The sequence below is a fragment of the Narcine bancroftii genome, chromosome 5, assembly GCF_036971445.1.
Source record: "Narcine bancroftii isolate sNarBan1 chromosome 5, sNarBan1.hap1, whole genome shotgun sequence".
Taxonomy (NCBI): Eukaryota; Metazoa; Chordata; class Chondrichthyes; order Torpediniformes; family Narcinidae; genus Narcine; species Narcine bancroftii.
In genome coordinates, this window is record NC_091473.1 from 246,800,973 (window position 1) to 246,821,161 (window position 20,189).

A 20,189-nucleotide genomic window follows, 5' to 3' on the forward strand; every position below is an offset into this window, starting at 1 on the left:
ACGCATACAAATTTGGAGCAGGAGTACGAATCTGGGCCACTTGAGTATGCTCCACTGTTTAATAAGAGCATGACTAGTCTGACTGTCACCTGAAATCTGCACTCTTGTCTACCCACAGTGACCTTTCATCCTATGGCATATCAAACCTCTACTTGCCTCTACCCTGCTTCAACACACCCCTTTGTAAAGGACGGAGTTTGCGAGAGACAAAGAGTCAGCTCATCGCCATCCCTTATTTTTAAAAGGTGACCCCCCCCCCCCTCCTCAACACCACCCCATCATCTTAGATTCTCCCAGAGTAGGAAATAACCTCTCCAAGTCGAATCACCTCAGGTCTTACTTGTTTCCATTGTATCTTTGATTTTATTTCTCACCACAGATGAAGCTCAATTAGCACAAAATTTGTAAATGTTAAATCAAATGTTATTAAGTTGATTTTCTCAAAGAATGAACAGATGATTTGCAGGTTTTAATTTGTCTGATATTGAATTTAACAATCTTAACACGCATTTCTCTCATGCAACAGGTACTGCAGCAGATCCGCTGGGGTGGGATAGGAGCTGACTAATGCTCTGGGACGTGGTTGGTTTGCTGGAAATTTCCCACACACTTTTGTTGCCTTGACAGATTATCTGGGCCTCCATTTCAATCAACCAGAATTCTGCTGTAACATGCTTTAAAGTCATTGGGTTCTTAATCTCTTTTCTTTGGCTTGGCTTCGCGGACGAAGATTTATGGAGGGGGTAAAAAGTCCACGTCAGCTGCAGGCTCGTTTGTGGCTGACAAGTCCGATGCGGGACAGGCAGACACGATTGCAGCGGTTGCAAGGGAAAATTGGTTGGTTGGGGTTGGGTGTTGGGTTTTTCCTCCTTTGCCTTTTGTCAGTGAGGTGGGCTCTGCAGTCTTCTTCAAAGGAGGTTGCTGCCCGCCAAACTGTGAGGCGCCAAGATGCACGGTTTGAGGCGTTATCAGCCCACTGGCGGTGGTCAATGTGGCAGGCACCAAGAGATTTCTTTAGCCAGTCCTTGTACCTTTTCTTTGGTGCACCTCTGTCACGGTGGCCAGTGGAGAGCTCGCCATATAACACGATCTTGGGAAGGCGATGGTCCTCCATTCTGGAGATGTGACCCACCCAGCGCAGCTGGATCTTCAGCAGCGTGGACTCGATGCTGTCGACCTCTGCCATCTCGAGTACTTCGACGTTAGGGATGAAAGCGCTCCAATGGATGTTGAGGATGGAGCGGAGACAACGCTGGTGGAAGCGTTCTAGGAGCCGTAGGTGGTGCCGGTAGAGGACCCATGATTCGGAGCCGAACAGGAGTGTGGGTATGACAACGGCTCTGTATACACTTATCTTTGTGAGGTTTTTCAGTTGGTTGTTTTTCCAGACTCTTTTGTGTAGTCTTCCAAAGGCTCTTAATCTCTATAGAACTTCTAATTACCTTATTTTACCTTTCATTGCTATTGTTCTTGAAGCACCCCTGCCCTTCCTTCTCTCTACCATGGTATCAAAGATTGAAGATTGTTTTATTGTCATGTAATAAAACATAAAATTTCCTTCAGTCTACCATAAGCAGGCAAAGTTTGCCATCAGCAGAAATTGCCCTGTTCCTCTTGGTCAAAGAAAGAGGAGCAAAAGAGAGTCAGTCTCCCCTGAGTCATCGAGTGCCCTATATCATTGATCTGGATGATAATGTGGTAAATTGGATCAGCAAGTTTGCAGATGACACTAAGATTGGAGGCGTTGAGGACAGCGAGGAAGGTTTTTAAAGCTTGAAGAGGGATCTGGACCGGCTGGAAAAGTGGGCTTAAATTGGCAGGTGGAATTTAATGCAGAGAAGGAGTTGAATTTTGGAAGGACAAACCAAGAAAGGACATTCACGCTAAGTGGTAGGGTACTGATGAATGCGGTAGAACAGAGGGATCTGGGAATACAGATACGTAATCCCGTGAAAGTGGCATCACAGGCAGATAGATCTGTAAAGAGAGCTTTTGGCATGTTGGCATTCATAAATCGAAGTATTGAGTATAGGAACTGGGATGTTAGGGTAAAGTTGTATAGGACATTGGAAAGGCCAAATTTGGAGTATTGTGTGCAGTTTTGGTCACCTAACTACGGGAAAGATAGCATTAAGATAGAAAGAAGGCAGAGAAGATGCCCAAACTGAGTTACAGAGGAAGGTTAAACAGGTTAGGACTTTATTCCCTGGAGCATAGAAGAATGAGGGGAGATTTGATAGAGGGATTTAAATAGATCCCTATTTCCTGATGGCAGCAGCGAGAACAGAGCATGTCCTGGGCGGTGTGGATCCTTGATGATTGGTGCTGCTCTCCGACAGCAGTGCTCTGCATAGATTTTCTCAGTGGTGGGGAGGGTTTTGCCTATGATGCCCTGGGCTGCATCCACTGCCTTTTGCAGGGCTCTCCACTCAGAGGTATTGCTGCTTGGTCAGCACACTTTCCACTACACAACTGCAGAAGGAACACAGTACTGTAGGAGGATAGCACTCAAAGCAACATTTTCTGCCGGATCTCAGTACACGTGACAAAAAAAAACATTCAATGATTATCACCCTTCAGATATGAAGCTGGACAGGCAGTTGGATGGGATGGAGATGCCCTCCTGACAGTCGCTGCTAGACCCGACACTTCCTGTGTCAACTCATTCACTTCAATCTTCCAACATCAGCACAACTCTTGTTCATGCTTTCTTTGTTCTGCACTTTGTAGTCAGAAAATGTACCAGAGCATTTGGAGTAGTCATGGGTGCCAATGTCTGAGTTTTCGCTATGGGTAATGTGATACTGACATAAATAACTTCTTCAGTGATACTGATTGAGATAAATATTGGCAAGTTCACTGAGAATATTGAACATAGAACACTAAAGCACAGTACAGGCCCTTCAGCCCTCGATATTGTGCTAATCCACATATTCCAAAAAAAAAGTACTAAACCCTCCCTACCCTATAACCCTCCACTTTTCATCCATATGTGTGCCTGTCTAAGAGACTCTCAAATGCCCCTAATGTTTCAGCCTCCATCACCATCCCTGGTAAGCCATTCCAGACACCCACAACTCATTGACTAAAAAAATACTTCCCCCGAACTCTCCCCTAAACTTCCCTCCCTTCATTTTGTACATATGTCCTACAGTGTTGCTTATTCCTGCCCTGAGAAACAGGTGCTGCTGTCCACCCTATCTATGCCTCTCATAATCTTGTAGACCTCTATTAAGTCTCCTCTCATGCTTTTACACTCAAAAGAGAAAAGTCCCAGCTCTGGTAACCTTTTCCAATCCAGGTAACATGCTGGTAAAACTCCTCTGCACCCTTCACATCCTTCCTATAATGAGGTGACCAGAAATGAACACCATACTCTAAGTGTGGTCCTGCCAGAGATTAGTAGAGTTGAAACATGACCTCTCTACTCCTGAACTCAATCCCCTTATTAATGAATCCCAGCATCCCATAGGGCTTCTTAACTATTCTATCAACTTGTGCGGTGACTTTGAAAGACGTATGGACTTGAACCACAAGGTTCCTCTGTTCATCCACATTCTTAAGTAACTGACCATTAACTGTGTCCTCAGCCTTCTGGTTTGTCCTTCTAAAATGCATCACCTCACACTTATCTGGATTGAACTCCATCTGCCATTTTTCCACCCATCTCTGCATTCTGTCTATATCCTCTTGTAACCTTTGACATCTTTCATCTCCATCCATAACTTATTCAACCTTCATGTCTTCCACAAACACTGACCCATCCTTCTGCCTCTTCATCCAGGTAATTTATAAAATTCACAAAGAAAAGAGGTCCCAGAACAGATCTTTCCGGCATTCCATAAGTCATGATCTCCAGGCAGAATATTTTCCTTCCACTACTCCTGCCTTCTTCCTGCAAGCTAACTTTTCATCCACACAGCCAAGGTTCCACTCATCCCGTGCCTCATAACTTTCTGAATGAGTCTTTCATGGGGAACCTTGCTAAAATCCATGTAGACCACTTCTACCACCCTACCATCATCGATTTCTTTTGGTACCTCCTCAAAAATCTCAATTAGCCTTACGAAGAAAATCCTTCCCTACAGTCTATTCAAGGATAGCCATGTTGACTATTCTAGAGTAGGTTGTACTTCCCCATATGTTCATAGATCGTATCATTAAGAATCTTCTCCATTAGTTTGCACACCACTGACATAAGGCTCACTGGACTACAATTCCCAGGATTCTCCTTACTACCTTTTTTAAACAAGGGGATGACATTTGGCATTTTCCAAGGACTCAAAAGATATTGGTCCTTTTCCAGTTCAGGCGCAGCCCATCCATTTTGTACAGGTCAGGGATCCCAATGATCCACAAATCTGAACCCCTGCCCCCTGCACCAACTCTTCAGCCTCGCATTCATTTGCCTCAACTTCCTATTCCTACCCTTTTTGGCGCATGGTACAGGCTTTTTAACCTTTCTGAACTCCCTATATTACCTCTTCAGGACCTCGTCCCTACTCCTATCTATGTCATTGGTCCCCACATCAACCACGACATCTGGCTGCTCCCCCTCCTCCTCCAGAATGCTGTGAACTTGATCAGAGATCAAGGTCCCCCATGACCCTGGAACCTGGGAGGAAACATGCAATCTGGGAGCCTTAATCTCATTCATAGAACCTCCTTTCCACTCATTGAAACAACGTCCCCAATTACATCTCTTCTTCCCACTTCCCTTCTAAGCCAAGGGACCAGCCTCTGCACCCGAGATGTGACCATGCTTGACCCTGGTAGATTGTTCCCTCCAACAGTATCAAAAAAATATACTTGGTATTGAGGGGAACAGCCACAGGGATGCTCTGCACTGCCTACCTATTTCCCTTCCCTCTCCTAATAGTCATCCAGTTATCTGCCTCCTGACCTTTAGGGGTGACTGTCTCCCTGAAGTTCCTCTCAATTACTGCCTCTGCCTCCCGAATGATCTGGAGTTCATCCAACTCCAACTCCAATTCCCTAACTCAGTCCAGGAATGAACTCAGGTCACGGGTGCTTCAATGCAGTTTGTGTTACTAGCTGCACCACATGAACTTTTTCCAGTATCCTTGTTTCTTCCCACATCCCAAAGAGGTGCTTGTAGGTTAATTGGTTCCTCTAAATAATCCTTCCAGGTAAGCAGAAACAAAAGAAAGTTGAGGAGAAAAAAATTGGTTGTAGGGTAGATAGGAAATGGGGCAATGCAATGGTGGGATTGCTCTCACAGGAGCCAGCATGAACCCAATGGGCTGGAAAGCCTCATTTTATGTCACTATAACTTATATACACTATAAGGTATTTTGAAATGTTTGTATTTTACATATTCCTGAGAGAGGTTAATATCTCATCTGAAACACGACACTTGCACAGTGCTGACTCAAGTTGGCAGCCTATATTTTCATTTACATCAGCCATGATTCAAATGACACTGCAGATGTGATGGATTGCACCTACCTCTTATAGTACCTTATGGCAGATTTTCTGCCTCCTCCTTGAACCCATGCCTTTTTAAGTCAGAAGTTTAAAGGCCACTGACTGAGCCACAACTGTTTCCTCAAGCTCAGTAAATCTGGAACTCAACCGAATCCATTATTGATTAGCCGAGCATCCGTCATCAAGTCAATGATCCCAATAGCACAGCATGCCACATCACTGTGAAAAGAAAACTCTTGTGTGCATCAGTTTCCCGAAAAAAAAAACAGGAAGTACTAATGGGAAAATGATTTAGAGCTCCAGGATAGACTTGTAAACCTCAATTTTAATTTTTTTGTACGTGAATGACTTTTACATTATTCGCCTTGTCCAGGCAATGTGCCAGAGATGGTTTTAATTTACTTCTGTTTGCTGAAACAACAGTAAATAAGCTGTCATGGTGGGTTATTGATTGAAGCAAATTGTGTGGGAGGAATCTACAGGACAATGAAAAATCTGTTAGGGTCTTTGATGTGGCTACTAATGAAGGCTTCTGTCAATCAATAACTTTTATTCTGCTTCAATCTAGAAGGAAAATTCAAGATGCCTCAGAACAGGGAGGAATGATTTATTTGTTATTGTTTTTCTCTGATTGGATGGGAAGATCAATAATTACGTTATATGTCACTGTCAAGGCTTTCTATGTAAAGTTAAAGTAACATGAGAAGAAATGGCAGGCCTACCACATAAATTGAGCTGATTATGTATGTTTGTCTGTGTGCTAACTAGGACAGCCATGAGCTCGGCAAGTCTGTGTCTCAGCACTAAATGCTTTTCCAGCCTCCAATCCACTGCCTTCAAATCCCAGGCACCTAATTTCATCCTTGACTGATATCCAAAGTCCTCCATTTAGGGCCAAACAGAAATGAACAAAATTACAAGGCCACGAATGGGGCAGATAGCAGGAAATCTTTCCCATGGCAGAGGTGTCTAAAACTCAAAGCTAAAGGTTTGTCGCAAGGAGGAAGCAGTTTAGTAGGAGTGTGAAGAGGATTTATTTTTTTGCCAAAGGATGTTTGTAATCTGGGGCGAATAGTAAAAGCCAGTACTTTCAGAACAGAATTGCCAAGACATAGAAAGCGATGGTAAAACAGTAAATGCTGGAGGAACTCACAGCGTCCAAAGGAGGTAAAGATGTATTTCCGAAATTTAGGCCCTGAGCCCTTCTTCAAGGTACGCTACACTATGGACCAACTGATGGTAAATGGGATTAATATAGATGATTCATTGATGATCAGCAAGGAAATATTGGGCTGAAGGTTAACATTCTGTGGTGTGTGACTCCATTTTTTAAAACTATTGCCTGGACATGAATTTGAGTGCTATCCCTGGTAACCGCCCCTGACTGAACAATCTTGACTTCAATCCACACCATCCAGGAGCATTTCCGTCTCTGGATCAGTGCCACCTCTTCAGTTCATACCACCAATTCTAGGTCTAAACTCAGGTTGTCATTCATCATGTTTATATCTGCAGACTTGCTCATTTACGAATGAGATGTTTAGGATTGTCAGCAGGAAAAGAGAATAAATTGGAAACAACCAGTGAGCCAAAAGATTAAACCAGTTCCTAGCAGTGGGACATGCAGGCTACCTGACAGCAGCTCTTTTGAAACAGCGAACATCAGGCTGGTTATAAAGGAAGGAATGGGAATTGAAAGGTCCTCCTCAGGCTGGGAGAGGGGTACTGAAGTTTGGGCCCCAGCTCTTCATAATCTCGACTAATGATTTGGCAGAGAAGAACACAAGCTGTGTTCCCAGGTCTGATGATGCAAAACAGGGCAAAGGTATGAGTAGGGTTTGAGAAGCTTCAGGGGAATATTGTCAAAGGGAAAGGCAACATGGTTGATAGAATATAGAGCAGGAAATGTGAGATCGTTCATTTTAATGCATCAAACAGAAAAGCAGGGTGTTTTTTTTCAATATTTTTATTAATTTCAAATATAAGCATGCATTTACAAACATTTATGGAATGCATGATATTAATAATATTATGTCTAGAGATTATGAAAGTCATTCAAGAGTGGTCCCCACAGCATTTGAAACCTTATATTTGAATTATTAACTGAATAACCTGTCTTTTCTAAATTTAAACAGGACATAATGTCCCTGAGCCATTGAGCACGAGTGGGAGGGCCAGCAACCTTCCATCTATCACAGTATCGCACGTCTAGCAAGGAGAGAGGCAAAAAAGACAGAATATGACATTTAATTGGAGTTAGAGGAATGTCATCCTCTCCAGTTGTGCCCAAAAGAGCAACCAGAGGACTAGGCTCTAAATTTACATTTAAAATGAAGGATAAAGTTTGAAATACCTCCCTCCAATATTTTTCAAGGCTAGGACATGTCCAAAACATTTGATTTAAAGAAGCCTCTTCTCTCTTACATTTATCACAGTAAGGATTTGCATCTGAAAATATACGAGATAATTTAACTTTAGATATGAGGCCTTTGTACAACTTTAAATTGTGATAAGCAATGATAAGCATCAGGATTAAAATTTGGATTCCAAACTTCATCTGATAATAATATAAGGTTTAAAACTTGTTCCTAGGCATTTTTAATTTTAGCTAGAGCACCTCCATACCAGACAGTAATGCGACCAGCCAGAATGCTCTCCACGGTACACCTGCAGAGGTTTTCGAGAGTCTTCAGTGACATACCAAATCTCCTCAAACACCTCACCAAGTTTTGCCGCTCTAAGTACAGGAGCTTGAAGACGAGCACCCAGCAGCCCAAAGACAGCTTCTTCCCCTCTGCCTCGGATTTCTGAATGGACAATGAGCCACAGACACTGCCTCACTTTCTCCTATTTTCTTGCACTATTTATTTTTGAAAAGTAACTCATAGCAATTTTTGCCCTGTGACGTTGCTGTAAAACAATGAATTTTGTGGCATATTCATAACAATAAATCCTGATTCAAATCTACCCCTGTGACAAGAGCACCAGTGTGTGCATTGGACTGAGATAATGCTGCACTAGTGGAGTTGCTGTATTTCAGATAAGATGTTTGGATAAGGTGGAGGCAAAAGGTCTCAAGGCACTGTTATAAAGCTGAGGAGGGTTGTTCTGGTTGGTTGCAGGTTCCTAGTGGTGTTCTGCAGGGGTTGATGTTGGGGCCACTTCTTTTTACAATGCATATTCATGATTTAGATTATGGATTGATTGGTTTTGTGGCTAAATTTGCAGATGACACCAAGACAGGTGGTGGAGTAGGAAGCGTTGAAGAAACCAAAAGGTTGCAGAAAGACTTGGATAACTTAGGAGAGTGGGCAAAGAAATGGCAGATTAGATACAATGTTGAGAAATGTATGGTTGTACATTTTAGAAAAGGAAATAAACAGGCAGATTATTATTTGGACCGGGAGAAAATTCACAATTCGGAAGTGCAAAGGCTCTTGGGAGGAGAGGTCTTCATTCAGGATAACCTAAAGGTTCACCACCAGGTTGGATTGGCAGTAAAGAAAGCAAATGCTATGTTGGCATTCATTTCAAGAGGAACAGTGTCAGCTCAAAGAAATTAAATTAAGTTCAGACTTATCAGACCAATGTTTTAGAGGTGGCAAGGAGGTAGGAACATTTTGTACATTCAACCTATTTACCTTCTAAAGTGAGACTTTTTTGTGTCAATCTAGGAAATTTCTTAGAACAAATTACAGGAACCAAATTTCCACAAAACCCAGAATTATTCTTTCTGGGTAATATTACAGGGAGAAGACTCAACCATATAAATATCAAATAGAATTTGTTAAAATTGCATTGGCAATGGCTAGAAAATGTATAGCAGTTGAATGGAACTCTGATTCACATCTAGGTTTGGCACATTGGAATGCAGAAATACATAGTTGTAGTTCCCTTTGAGAAAATTACCTATAACTTAAGAAATAAGTTCAACATATTTTTACAAGGTTGGCACCCATATTTACAATGCTCATATGTAAATCTTTAATTGTGTTCTACCTAACCCTCGAGACTTACGTTGATCTTCTCCAAAAAAAAATTAAATAGAACATCGATTTATGATCCATGGAGTGTGTGGCACTTTTCAGCAATCCAATTCTGATTTCTTTTCTATTTTTTAATCTTTTCTCTTTTTCTGCTTTTTCTTTAAATTTACTCTTTTTCTCTTTTTCTGCTTTTTCTTTAAATTTACTCTTTTTGGCCTTTTTTCTTGGGTGGGAGTTGGGGGGCCTGGGGCATAAACATCATGGAGTAAATACTAGATTTACATTTGTACTTGTAATTTTTAATTTTGTAATTGACTACATATATGGTCAAAAAATAAATAAACTATTAAAAAATGGGGAATAGTATAAAAGTAAAGAGGTGTTGATGAGGCTCTATGGAGCACTGGTGAGACCTCATTTGGAGAACTGTATGCAAATTTGGGCCCCTTATCCTAGAAGAGATGTAATGATGTTGGAGAGAGTACAGAAAAGATTTACCAGGATGATTCTTGGAATTGGCTCTTGGACTGTATTCATTGGAATGTAGAAGAATGAGAGGGGAGCTCATATAAACATTTTGAATGCTGAAAGACTTGGACAGATATGCTGTTTCCCTTGGTGAGTGAATCCAGGACATGAGGGCACAGTCTTAGAAGGTTCCCATTGAAAACTGAGATGAGGAGAAATTTCTTTAGCCAGAGGATCATGATTTGTGGAATTCATGCCACATACAGCTGTGGAGGCCTGACCATTGAGGGAGTTTAAGGGGGACATTGATAGATATCTAATTAGTCAGGGTATCAAGGGATATTGGGAAAAGGCCAGAATTTGGAACTAGATGTGAGAACAGTTTAGCTCAGAATGGAGTTGCGGAGGAGATTCAATGGGCCGAATGACCTACTTCTGTTCCTTTTCCTTGTGATTTTGTGATATCCCAGGTCTCATAACCAATATTTATTCCAATTATTGTGATTAAGATGGATTAGCTGCTAATTTTTGTATGTTGCCATAAGTTGCATGCAGCATAGTAAAAGAACGTTGATGATATTATTCTTGTCTTATTCTGCAGTGGAAACTCAAGTATAGCAAATATTATTTGGCTAAAGCGTCACCCTATGATTTCTACTCAAGTTGAGCTATATGTATTTTTCTACTTTTGTTTCAGACTTTCAATGGCTCACTCTTCTCCAATAATAATATCATGCATATTTATTAGATTCTCTCCTTACATTCTGCATTAGCTATAACCCTTTGAAGTATCTTCTATTATTTAGCAATTGCAGTAGTAGGCATAAAATAAAGTAATAAAACGACTGGCAATAACTCAACTGATCCAGTGCTAGATAAACGATTGGTAAATACACCAAGGTTCATTGTTTAGACCAGGGATTACTGCAAATATATTGGAAACAACACACAATTAATCACCTCTTTCTTGAACTTTATTAAGGTGGCCTTGTCCTTCCTTTGTGGTGCCTTCCAGCTAAATTGACTCCATACATCATTCCATGTGGTTAGAATCATGGCATTTGGACTGAGCTTTTCATATCAATGTAGCATTTTTTTATATGGGTTATTATGGACAATGATGAACACCAGTGAGAGGAGATGAAAGAGCAGATTGGGTGACCTGTTTTGCTAAGCGCCTATGCTCTGTGAATTGAAACTTGAGCTTCCTGTAGCCAACCTTTTTAATTTCCCTCAAATATTTCTTGACATGTACATCTGTCCTTGCCCTCATCCATTGTCAGGGTTAACTTGAGGAACACATAACATATTGCTCTTGCACAGCCTTAAACCTAATGGCATGAACTTCAGTTTTTCCAATTATAAGTCATCCCGAACACTATCTGATTCATCTGCTTCCTTCTTTAACAATCCCTGTGCTTTTTTTTTCACTTCTCCTTCCTAGTGGTCTTTCCCTCCACTTGTCTCTCCACCTCTCACACCATCTCTTCCACCCCGTCACCAATTGTAATAATTCCTTTGAAAAGCATTCCTTTTTTTTCCAAAAATATACTTTATTCACAATAAATTATGTACCATGAAAGAAAATTATTCAAGACATTTTACATTCATAATGTCAGTCATATTGATACATTCTCATTCATGTATATTTTATATTGTTCTTTTAATACACTGTTACCATCACTGTAGACATACATTGTTTATATAAAAAAAATTGAAGAACAAGAAGAGTTCAAGTCTTTACACTCATAATGTCAGTCAGATCTATATATTCTCATCAATGTACATTGTTACATTTGTTCTCTCAATACCCTGTGACCACCACTGAGGCACCTTGTTGTTTCTCCCCCTCTCCTCACCCTGTGGGTTGAGTGGCTTCATAGCCCCTCAGTCCCCAGTAATGGGAGGACTCTAAACTGTGGTCCTTCCCCACAGTCCCCTCGTGTTAGCTACTTCAAGCCTCAGTGCGTCCCTTAGCACGTACTCCTGCAAACTGGAATTGGCAGCATTCCCAGACAAATATCTCAGTATGCTGAAAGACCAACAGGATTCGGACAGACAAAAGGGCGTCTTTCACCGACTTGATGGCCTTTCAGCAGTTCTGGATGTTGGACTCAGAGTGGGTCCCCGGGAACAGCCCGCAGATCAGAGAATCCTATGTCACACTGCTGCTGGGGATGAACCATGTCATGGATTCCTGCATCCTTCTCCACACATTCTTTGCAAATCTGAATTCAGGAAAGAGGTGGGTGACAGTCTCCACTCCACCATAGCCATCCCCAGGACAACATGCGTGGAGGGTAATATTCCAGTTGTACAAGAAGGATTTCACTGGGAGGGCTCCTTTCATTGCCAGCCAGGCCAAGCCCTGGTACTTGTTTGTGAGGCCTGATGATGAGGCCTGGATGGTCTGCTCAGGGAACCATCCCACGAGATCCATCATGTTCTTATCTCTGTTTCTGCAGGACATTCCGTGCTGGCCACTGTCTGATGGGCTAGCGGCTGAAGGTTCTGTTCTGGAAAAACTCATCCACAAAGGATAGGTGGTGAGGCAAAGTCCAGCTAACTGGTACATTGCATGGCACCGGGCCGGGCCTATCCTTCGCAAACACCTGGACAAGTAGAACCTCAGCATATAGCTGCACCTGGTGCTCCAGTACTTTGGTTCTGCACACAGCCTGATGCAACCACATGCGAAGGTGGTCATCAGGTTGAAAACCATGTTGGCTACGCCTTTTCCCCCATTTTATGGTGAGTTGTACACGGCACTCCTTTGGATCTTTCCATTTTGGACACCCATACAAATCAGAAAACTGCTCTTGTAACTGCCAGGGCTGAGGTGCAGGGGAATAAGCCACACCTGTGCCAATTAGAGCAGTACCGAAAGCATCTCGCACCTGATGACCAGGCTCTTCTCCAACTTTAATTAAGGCCTCGCCCATCTCCTGTGGTTCAAAGAATGCATGACTGATCCCTGAGGAGAAATATTCTCCTGTTATTGTTAGGGTTACTCTTGGGATTTTTTTTAACCTTATCTGCCAAGGCTGTTAAGTGTCCCCTTTTATCCTCCCACTTCCTTCTTCATCCCTTGTACTCCTCAAAGTAGTCACTCAATCCTAAATATCTACACTTGCATATTTTAAAATACTTAGTTCAGCCCACCTTCTGGGCTCTCTCTGTCTGAGGAAAGTTAAGATTATTTTAGCACCTGAGGCAAGTTGTTTTTTGTGATATTTCCACACATTGCTTCATTGTCACCACATCACATATCTTTGGCTTGGCTTCGCGGACGAAGATTTATGGAGGGGGTAAAAAGTCCACGTTAGCTGCAGAGTCGTTTGTGGCTGACAAGTCCGATGCGGGACAGGCAGACACGATTGCAGCGGTTGCAGGGGAAAATTGGTTGGTTGGGGATGGGTGTTGGGTTTTTCCTCCTTTGCCTTTTGTCAGTGAGGTAGGCTCAGCGGTCTTCTTCAAAGGAGGTTGCTGCCCGCCAAACTGTGAGGCGCCAAGATGCACGGTTTGAGGCGATATCAGCCCACTGGCGGTGGTCAATGTGGCAGGCACCAAGAGATTTCTTTAGGCAGTCCTTGTACCTTTTCTTTGGTGCACCTCTGTCACGGTGGCCAGTGGAGAGCTCGCCATATAACACGATCTTGGGAAGGCGATGGTCCTCCATTCTGGAGACGTGACCCATCCAGCGCAGCTGGATCTTCAGCAGCGTGGACTCGATGCTGTCGACCTCTGCCATCTCGAGTACTTCAACGTTAGGGATGTAAGCGCTCCAATGGATGTTGAGGATGGAGCGGAGACAACGCTGGTGGAAGCGTTCTAGGAGCCGTAGGTGGTGCCGGTAGAGGACCCATGATTCGGAGCCGAACAGGAGTGTGGGTACGACAACGGCTCTGTATACGCTTATCTTTGTGAGGTTTTTCAGTTGGTTGTTTTTCCAGACTCTTTTGTGTAGTCTTCCAAAGGCGCTATTTGCCTTGGCGAGTCTGTTGTCTATCTCATTGTCGATCCTTGCATCTGATGAAATGGTGCATCCGAGATAGGTAAACTGGTTGACCGTTTTGAGTTTTATGTGCCCGATGGAGATGTGGGGGGGCTGGTAATCATGGTGGGGAGCTGGCTGATGGAGGACCTCAGTTTTCTTCAGGCTGACTTCCAGGCCAAACATTTTGGCAGTTTCCGCAAAGCAAGACGTCAAGCGCTGAAGAGCTGGCTCTGAATGGGCAACTAAAGCGGCATCGTCTGCAAAGAGTAGTTCACGCACAAGTTTCTCTTGTGTCTTGGTGTGAGCTTGCAGGCGCCTCAGATTGAAGAGACTGCCATCCGTGCGGTACCGGATGTAAACAGCGTCTTCATTGTTGGGGTCTTTCATGGCTTGGTTCAGCATCATGCTGAAGAAGATTGAAAAGAGGGTTGGTGCGAGAACACAGCCTTGCTTCACGCCATTGTTAATGGAGAAGGGTTCAGAGAGCTCATTGCTGTATCTGACCCGACCTTGTTGGTTTTCGTGCATGTTGAGGAACTTTGGGGGACATCCGATGCGCTCTAGTATTTGCCAAAGCCCTTTCCTGCTCACGGTGTCGAAGGCTTTGGTGAGGTCAACAAAGGTGATGTAGAGTCCTTTGTTTTGTTCTCTGCACTTTTCTTGGAGCTGTCTGAGGGCAAAGACCATGTCAGTGGTTCCTCTGTTTGCACGAAAGCCGCACTGTGATTCTGGGAGAATATTCTCGGCGACACTAGGTATTATTCTATTTAGTAGAATCCTAGCGAAGATTTTGCCTGCAATGGAGAGCAACGTGATTCCCCTGTAGTTTGAGCAGTCTGATTTCTCGCCTTTGTTTTTGTACAGGGTGATGATGGTGGCATCACGAAGATCCTGAGGCAGTTTACCTTGGTCCCAACAAAGCTTGAAAAACTCATGCAGTTTGGCATGCAGAGTTTTGCCGCCAGCCTTCCAGACTTCTGCCCCTAAGGCAGCCCCTAAGGCTAGAGCTGGATGAGGTTCCCACCCTGGATGAGACATATAAGGCAATCGAACAACTGAAAAGTGGCAAAGCAGCAGGTATGGATGGAATCCCCCCCCACATCACATATACTGTTTGCTTAAAGCCTACAAGTGGCTGTGTGAGAGAATCAGCAGTTGACAATGCCCTTCAACGTTCATGGGACAGGCAAGACGATTGAACTCGAGGAAGTGCTGCCAAGCTTCCTCTCCTTTTCATCTTCCGTTGAATCGGTGTCAACAATTTAGTTGGTGCACTTTCTGTTAGGAACAATACTTTCTCTCTTTCCGCTGCCTTGTACAAGTCAGGATTACTAATGGATGTACAGTTAGAGCTTCTACCTCCATTTGACTGAACGGCAATCAAATTTGCTAGCTATTGGGGATTTATGGAAGAGTGGTGTACCTATGCTTGACTTGCTCACACCACTCGCACACTCATTAACACAATAAAGGGAATAACTTCATAACAGTTCATGATGAAGCCAAACAAGGATATCAGTGAATAGGAGAAAATGACAACCTGGCAGTACAGCAGTCTTTTAAGACTGTGTAGTATTAGGCCACATGTTGTGGTCAAGCCTACTGTTTTCAGATGAAGATAGCAGCATGAGCTTCCTTAATGAAAGAATGGTCATAATAATATAAGCAATGTTAGTACCCAATATGGAAAATTTCAGTGAAAGGGCAGAGGCCTACCACCCCAATTTGATAAGGTATCAGCTAGGACTCAGAAGTAGTGAGCAATGCTTTCTCCACCCTTTACTTCAGATGCCTGTTTTTTCAATCACACCTTGAAGAAGGGCTCTGCTCTGAAATGTCAGTAATATATCTTTTCCTCCTATGGACCGGTGAAGTTCCTGCAGCATTTCTGTGTTTTGACTACAATCACAGCATCTGCAGAATTCTATGTTTTACTCCTCTCAGTAGTAGTGAACCTACCTTTGGCACAGTAATCTCACCCTCAGATGGCTTGATAATCAAAGAAACCATCTTCCTTTCCAGGTGGATGTAAAAGATCCAAAAGGTTGAATGGACTCCTCTATACCATGACCATTTGATAATCCCAGTATCCTATCCAAAGATGAACTCTTCCTGTTATGATGTCCCATTGTTGATCACTGTAACACCAACTAGATAGACTATCCACTAATAATGTCACCACATCATCCATTGTCTTGTGTAAATGCTAGTCCTTCATTACACTGGCCCTGTATTAGCATTGCACAAGCATTAACCATGTAGCAGTTAGTGCAACACTATTACAGCGCTAGTGACCTGGGTTCAAATCCGCAACTGTCTGTAAGGAGTTTGTATGTTCTCTCTGTGTCCGCGTGGCTTTCCTCCGGGTGCTCCGGTTTCCTCCCACATTCCAAAGACGTATGGGGTTAGTAGGTTAATTAGTCACATGGGTGTATTTTGGGCAGCGCAGGATCGTGGGCTGTGCTGTAACTCTAAATTTGTTACAAAAATAAATTAAACAGTGACTGCATGTCAACTGAGCTTCTCCAGGAATGTCACTTAAAGATAGGTTAAGAGAGTGAAAGGAATGCAAATCTTTCCTTTCTCATGTATAGGTAATGGACACAAGGCTTTGAAATTGATGCATTCTATCCATAAAATGGCAGGAAACTGGTGTTTAATTAAATTAATTGATGAAGGGCCAAACAGAAGTTGTGGGTAATGAAGCAATCAATCCTAGCTGTGCTCAATTAATTCTGAGTTGCAATCAATCCATCTTCTAATCGCCCACGCACTGAGGAAGCTTGAAAGGTAAGATGCATGGTTTGGGCCAACTATGAGATTAGGACCATAACTGAAAACAAAGGACTTGACCACAAAGCCTTGAATAATACTGGATAGTCCTATGGGAGTGTTGCACTACCATGATTGGAAATTTATTTTCCCTTTCCATTCCACTGGAATCTGGAACCTTATTTGGTCTGGTTTGGAGATGACTTCAGATCTACCAGTGTGGGTGACTCTGAACAGCCCTCTATAGTATACTGGCAATTAGACTTGGACAATAAATGGAATCTGTCTGTCGAGTTCACATGAGGGGGAAAAAATGTGAAATGAAGATGCTTTAATTGAGTATGTTCAATCATTTTTATTTTCATTTAATTTGTTTTCATGTCTAAATGTCATGTCCAGATTTCCTCTGGGATTAAGGAGCTACAACAAAATTGTGTTTACTGATTTCTCTGAAGACACATAATGTATGAAAAAGACAGCAAACAAGTTGAAGTGATAAGGAGAACAGGAGAGAGAGATGAAAGGCAGCATCAACTTTGATATCGGTATTGATTGACTGAACATGCATTTCATCCACGAGATGGCACTTTGGAAATATTACTCTGCAGCAATACACAAAGAAGGGTTTTGTTTATTTTTTGGTGAGGCGTGCAACAGAAGAACCTCTTTTCCAGAAATGAGAGAAGGAAAAAGCCCCATTTCATTCAGTGGCCTTCTATCTGACTCGCAGATCTCAGAGTGCTTCCCAGAATGCAGCTCCAGGCATTGTCTTCAGTCAACCCTATTATGTGTTTCTTTTGTGAATCTTCATGCCCCCTGCCTTTCTACCAGAGATTCGGTTGGCTGTGTTAATGCCTGCAAAACCCTGGTGGCTTGGTGAAAGAGTTTGAAGTTCGCTGCATCCATTTAATCCCATTGCACATTATTTTCCATGTATGGCACCCACCTTCGACAGTTAGGAAAGGGATAATTGCATCCATTCATTGTCTGAAGTGTGAGAAAATAAAGTAGACCTTGTCATAACTGAGAGCAGGAGGCGATTTCATTCTATTACGCTATTCAAAGTTCAGATTTATTGTCAGAGTACATACATGTCACTTCGGGCTCACAATCCCTCTCCCAGCCAGCCCTTTGAGCATACCATTCCCCACTTAAACTGCCTGGTCAATAGCAGCAAGGGCCTGGCTACTCCTGGATGATGCCCAGTCTTATTCTTAACTGAACTTTGAAACTTTGGAACTGGTGACACTTTTAAACCAATCCCACTATCACTCAGCTAGAGTGCTTCCCAGAATGGAGCTCCAGGCATTGTCTTCAGTCATCATTCCTGTGTGGAAGGAGAGGATGTCATTTATCTAGGTTTCATATTTAAAGAATGTCTCCAGCTATTTAACTGTTGTAACTAACTACAGATTTTTAAAATCCATTGATGGCCAATAAATCCACAGAATATTTTGTTATCTTTTGCTGACCAAATATTTCTGCCTCAGCAAACACAGTGTAACTGAGAACCAAGTTATAAACATTTTAAGAAATTCTTGGAATAATTTATAATTGTTGAATTGATCAAATATATCCAATTTCACTTTCATGATCCCAAACAAGTCATTTGAACTCCTGGATCATGGAACAATATGGCCAAGAAAGTGCTCTTCAGCCCACCATATCTGGTCTAACCACGATGCCAAATTAAACTCATCCTGTCTGCCTGCACATGATCCATATCCCCATTCCCTGTTTACCTGAATGCATCTTAAACTTTTCTATTGTATCTATCCCCACCACCCACATCCAGGATCCTGCCACCGTCAGTTTAAAAAAGCTTGCAATGCACATCCTTTAAACATTCTGCCTTCCATTTTAGAGCTTACGTCCTCAATATTTGAAATTGATAAAGCCTCTCCCTATGCCCCATAACTTTATGAACTTCTTACAAGTCTTCCTTCGTCCTCTGATGGTCCAGCAAAAAAAACAATCCAAATTTTCCAGGCTCTCCTTGCAGCAAATAAACTCTAATCCAGGCAACATCCTGGTGAACCTCTCCACATCCTTCTTGTAACCAGAAATGCACACTGTTCTCGCAATACTGCTTAACCAAAGTTTCATAAAGCTGCAACGCATCTTCCTGACTTTTAGACTTAATGCACCCCACCACACCCTGATGAAAGCAACCAAATCCCTGAAATAAATTCTGCTTTCTTCAGAAGTAAAGCAAGGATTTGTTTTCTTTCCCCAATGCTTGATTACTCTAATAAAATGAGAGATCCTGTTTCTGGGTCATTAATGCTTCTTGGAATCAATACAGTAAGACGCTTAATTGCCTATCAACTTCTAAGAGCAATGCCCACATCTCCAGAATGGAAACAGGACTAGTTTATTATCAACAATTGATCAACTGTTAATGAACCATATGAGAGAAACAGTGTGTGGGAGACATCCCACAATGTTATGCCAATACTATCATTTATTGCCTCTTGCCAACATCTCAGAATGCCTGAACTGTTTTGATTCTGTATTGAGCATCATGTACACCTTCTGCTGCTTCCTGTTTTCATCCAATTCTTCTGTAGAATCCTTTGCTCATTTTCTCATCTACAGAAGGATGAACGTTCAAAGGAATTAGATCAGGATTCATCAGTACCTCTGGCTGAAGGCTCAGTAAACGTACTCCTCAAACTTTTCTGAAACCTTAGAAGTCAAAATCCCTTGAGTATGAACCTCTGCCGTCGCTAAAATGCTTGTTGTGCAGAGCTCATTTTATTCAGTGAAACTGATTATTAAATCATCAAAGCGAACAATGCTCATTATAACGAGAGAGATTACAAAGCCATTGAAATAATGGGGTTGTTTATTTTACATAATAGAACAGTTTGCAGGGCTATTGAAATGAACGATGTTGGACTTATTATAGGAAGAAAGATTACAAGCAATAAAGTGACTTCTATTTTGCACAAGGACGCACAGGTAGACCCAGGAAAAATTATTAATATTGTGCTTTTTACTGAGACCGAGAAAAAGGACAAAAAGTATGAATATTTTCTGTTTGATTGTCTAACTGAAATCAGACAACAATAATGGTAAAAATAATCAGGTCAAAGAAGATGCAATAAAGCACCAACATTGAATGCACGTTCCAAGATGTTCAAGGAGCATTGGAAAAGATAATTTGGCCCCTAAGGACTTATTAGGGCAGATGACCACAGTTGATCACAGAGGTAGATATAAAAAAGGTTTTGATGGATGACAGAGATATAGAGAGACTGAAGGATGTAAGGACTGAAGGATGGAATACCAGAACTTCAACAGCAAAGATTTGTCAATGGTGAAGTGATTAAAATTGATATATCCAGGAAGTCAGAAAGGAAAAGCTCAGAAACAGAACCATGGAACAATTGCACCACAGAAAAGGGGCCCTTCAGTCTTCTAGTTTGTGACCATCTATTATTCTGCCTCAGCCCACTGACCTGCATCCAGTCCAATCTGTCCATACCCCTCGCATCCATGTACCTGTCTAAATG

The 20,189-nt window shown here is 42.3% G+C and overlaps 1 long non-coding RNA gene across 4 annotated transcripts in view; it reads left to right on the forward strand.

The window, feature by feature from the left end:
- The window catches only part of LOC138765145 (uncharacterized), a 129,810-nt gene extending 111,828 nt beyond the window's left edge, over window positions 1-17,982 (forward strand). For all 4 annotated transcript variants that reach the window (XR_011358500.1, XR_011358501.1, XR_011358498.1 and 1 more), the window contains one exon: window positions 17,071-17,982. This is a non-coding gene — a long non-coding RNA (uncharacterized lncRNA). The remainder of the gene's footprint in view (window positions 1-17,070) is intronic.
- Window positions 17,983-20,189: the final 2,207 nt, after the last annotated feature.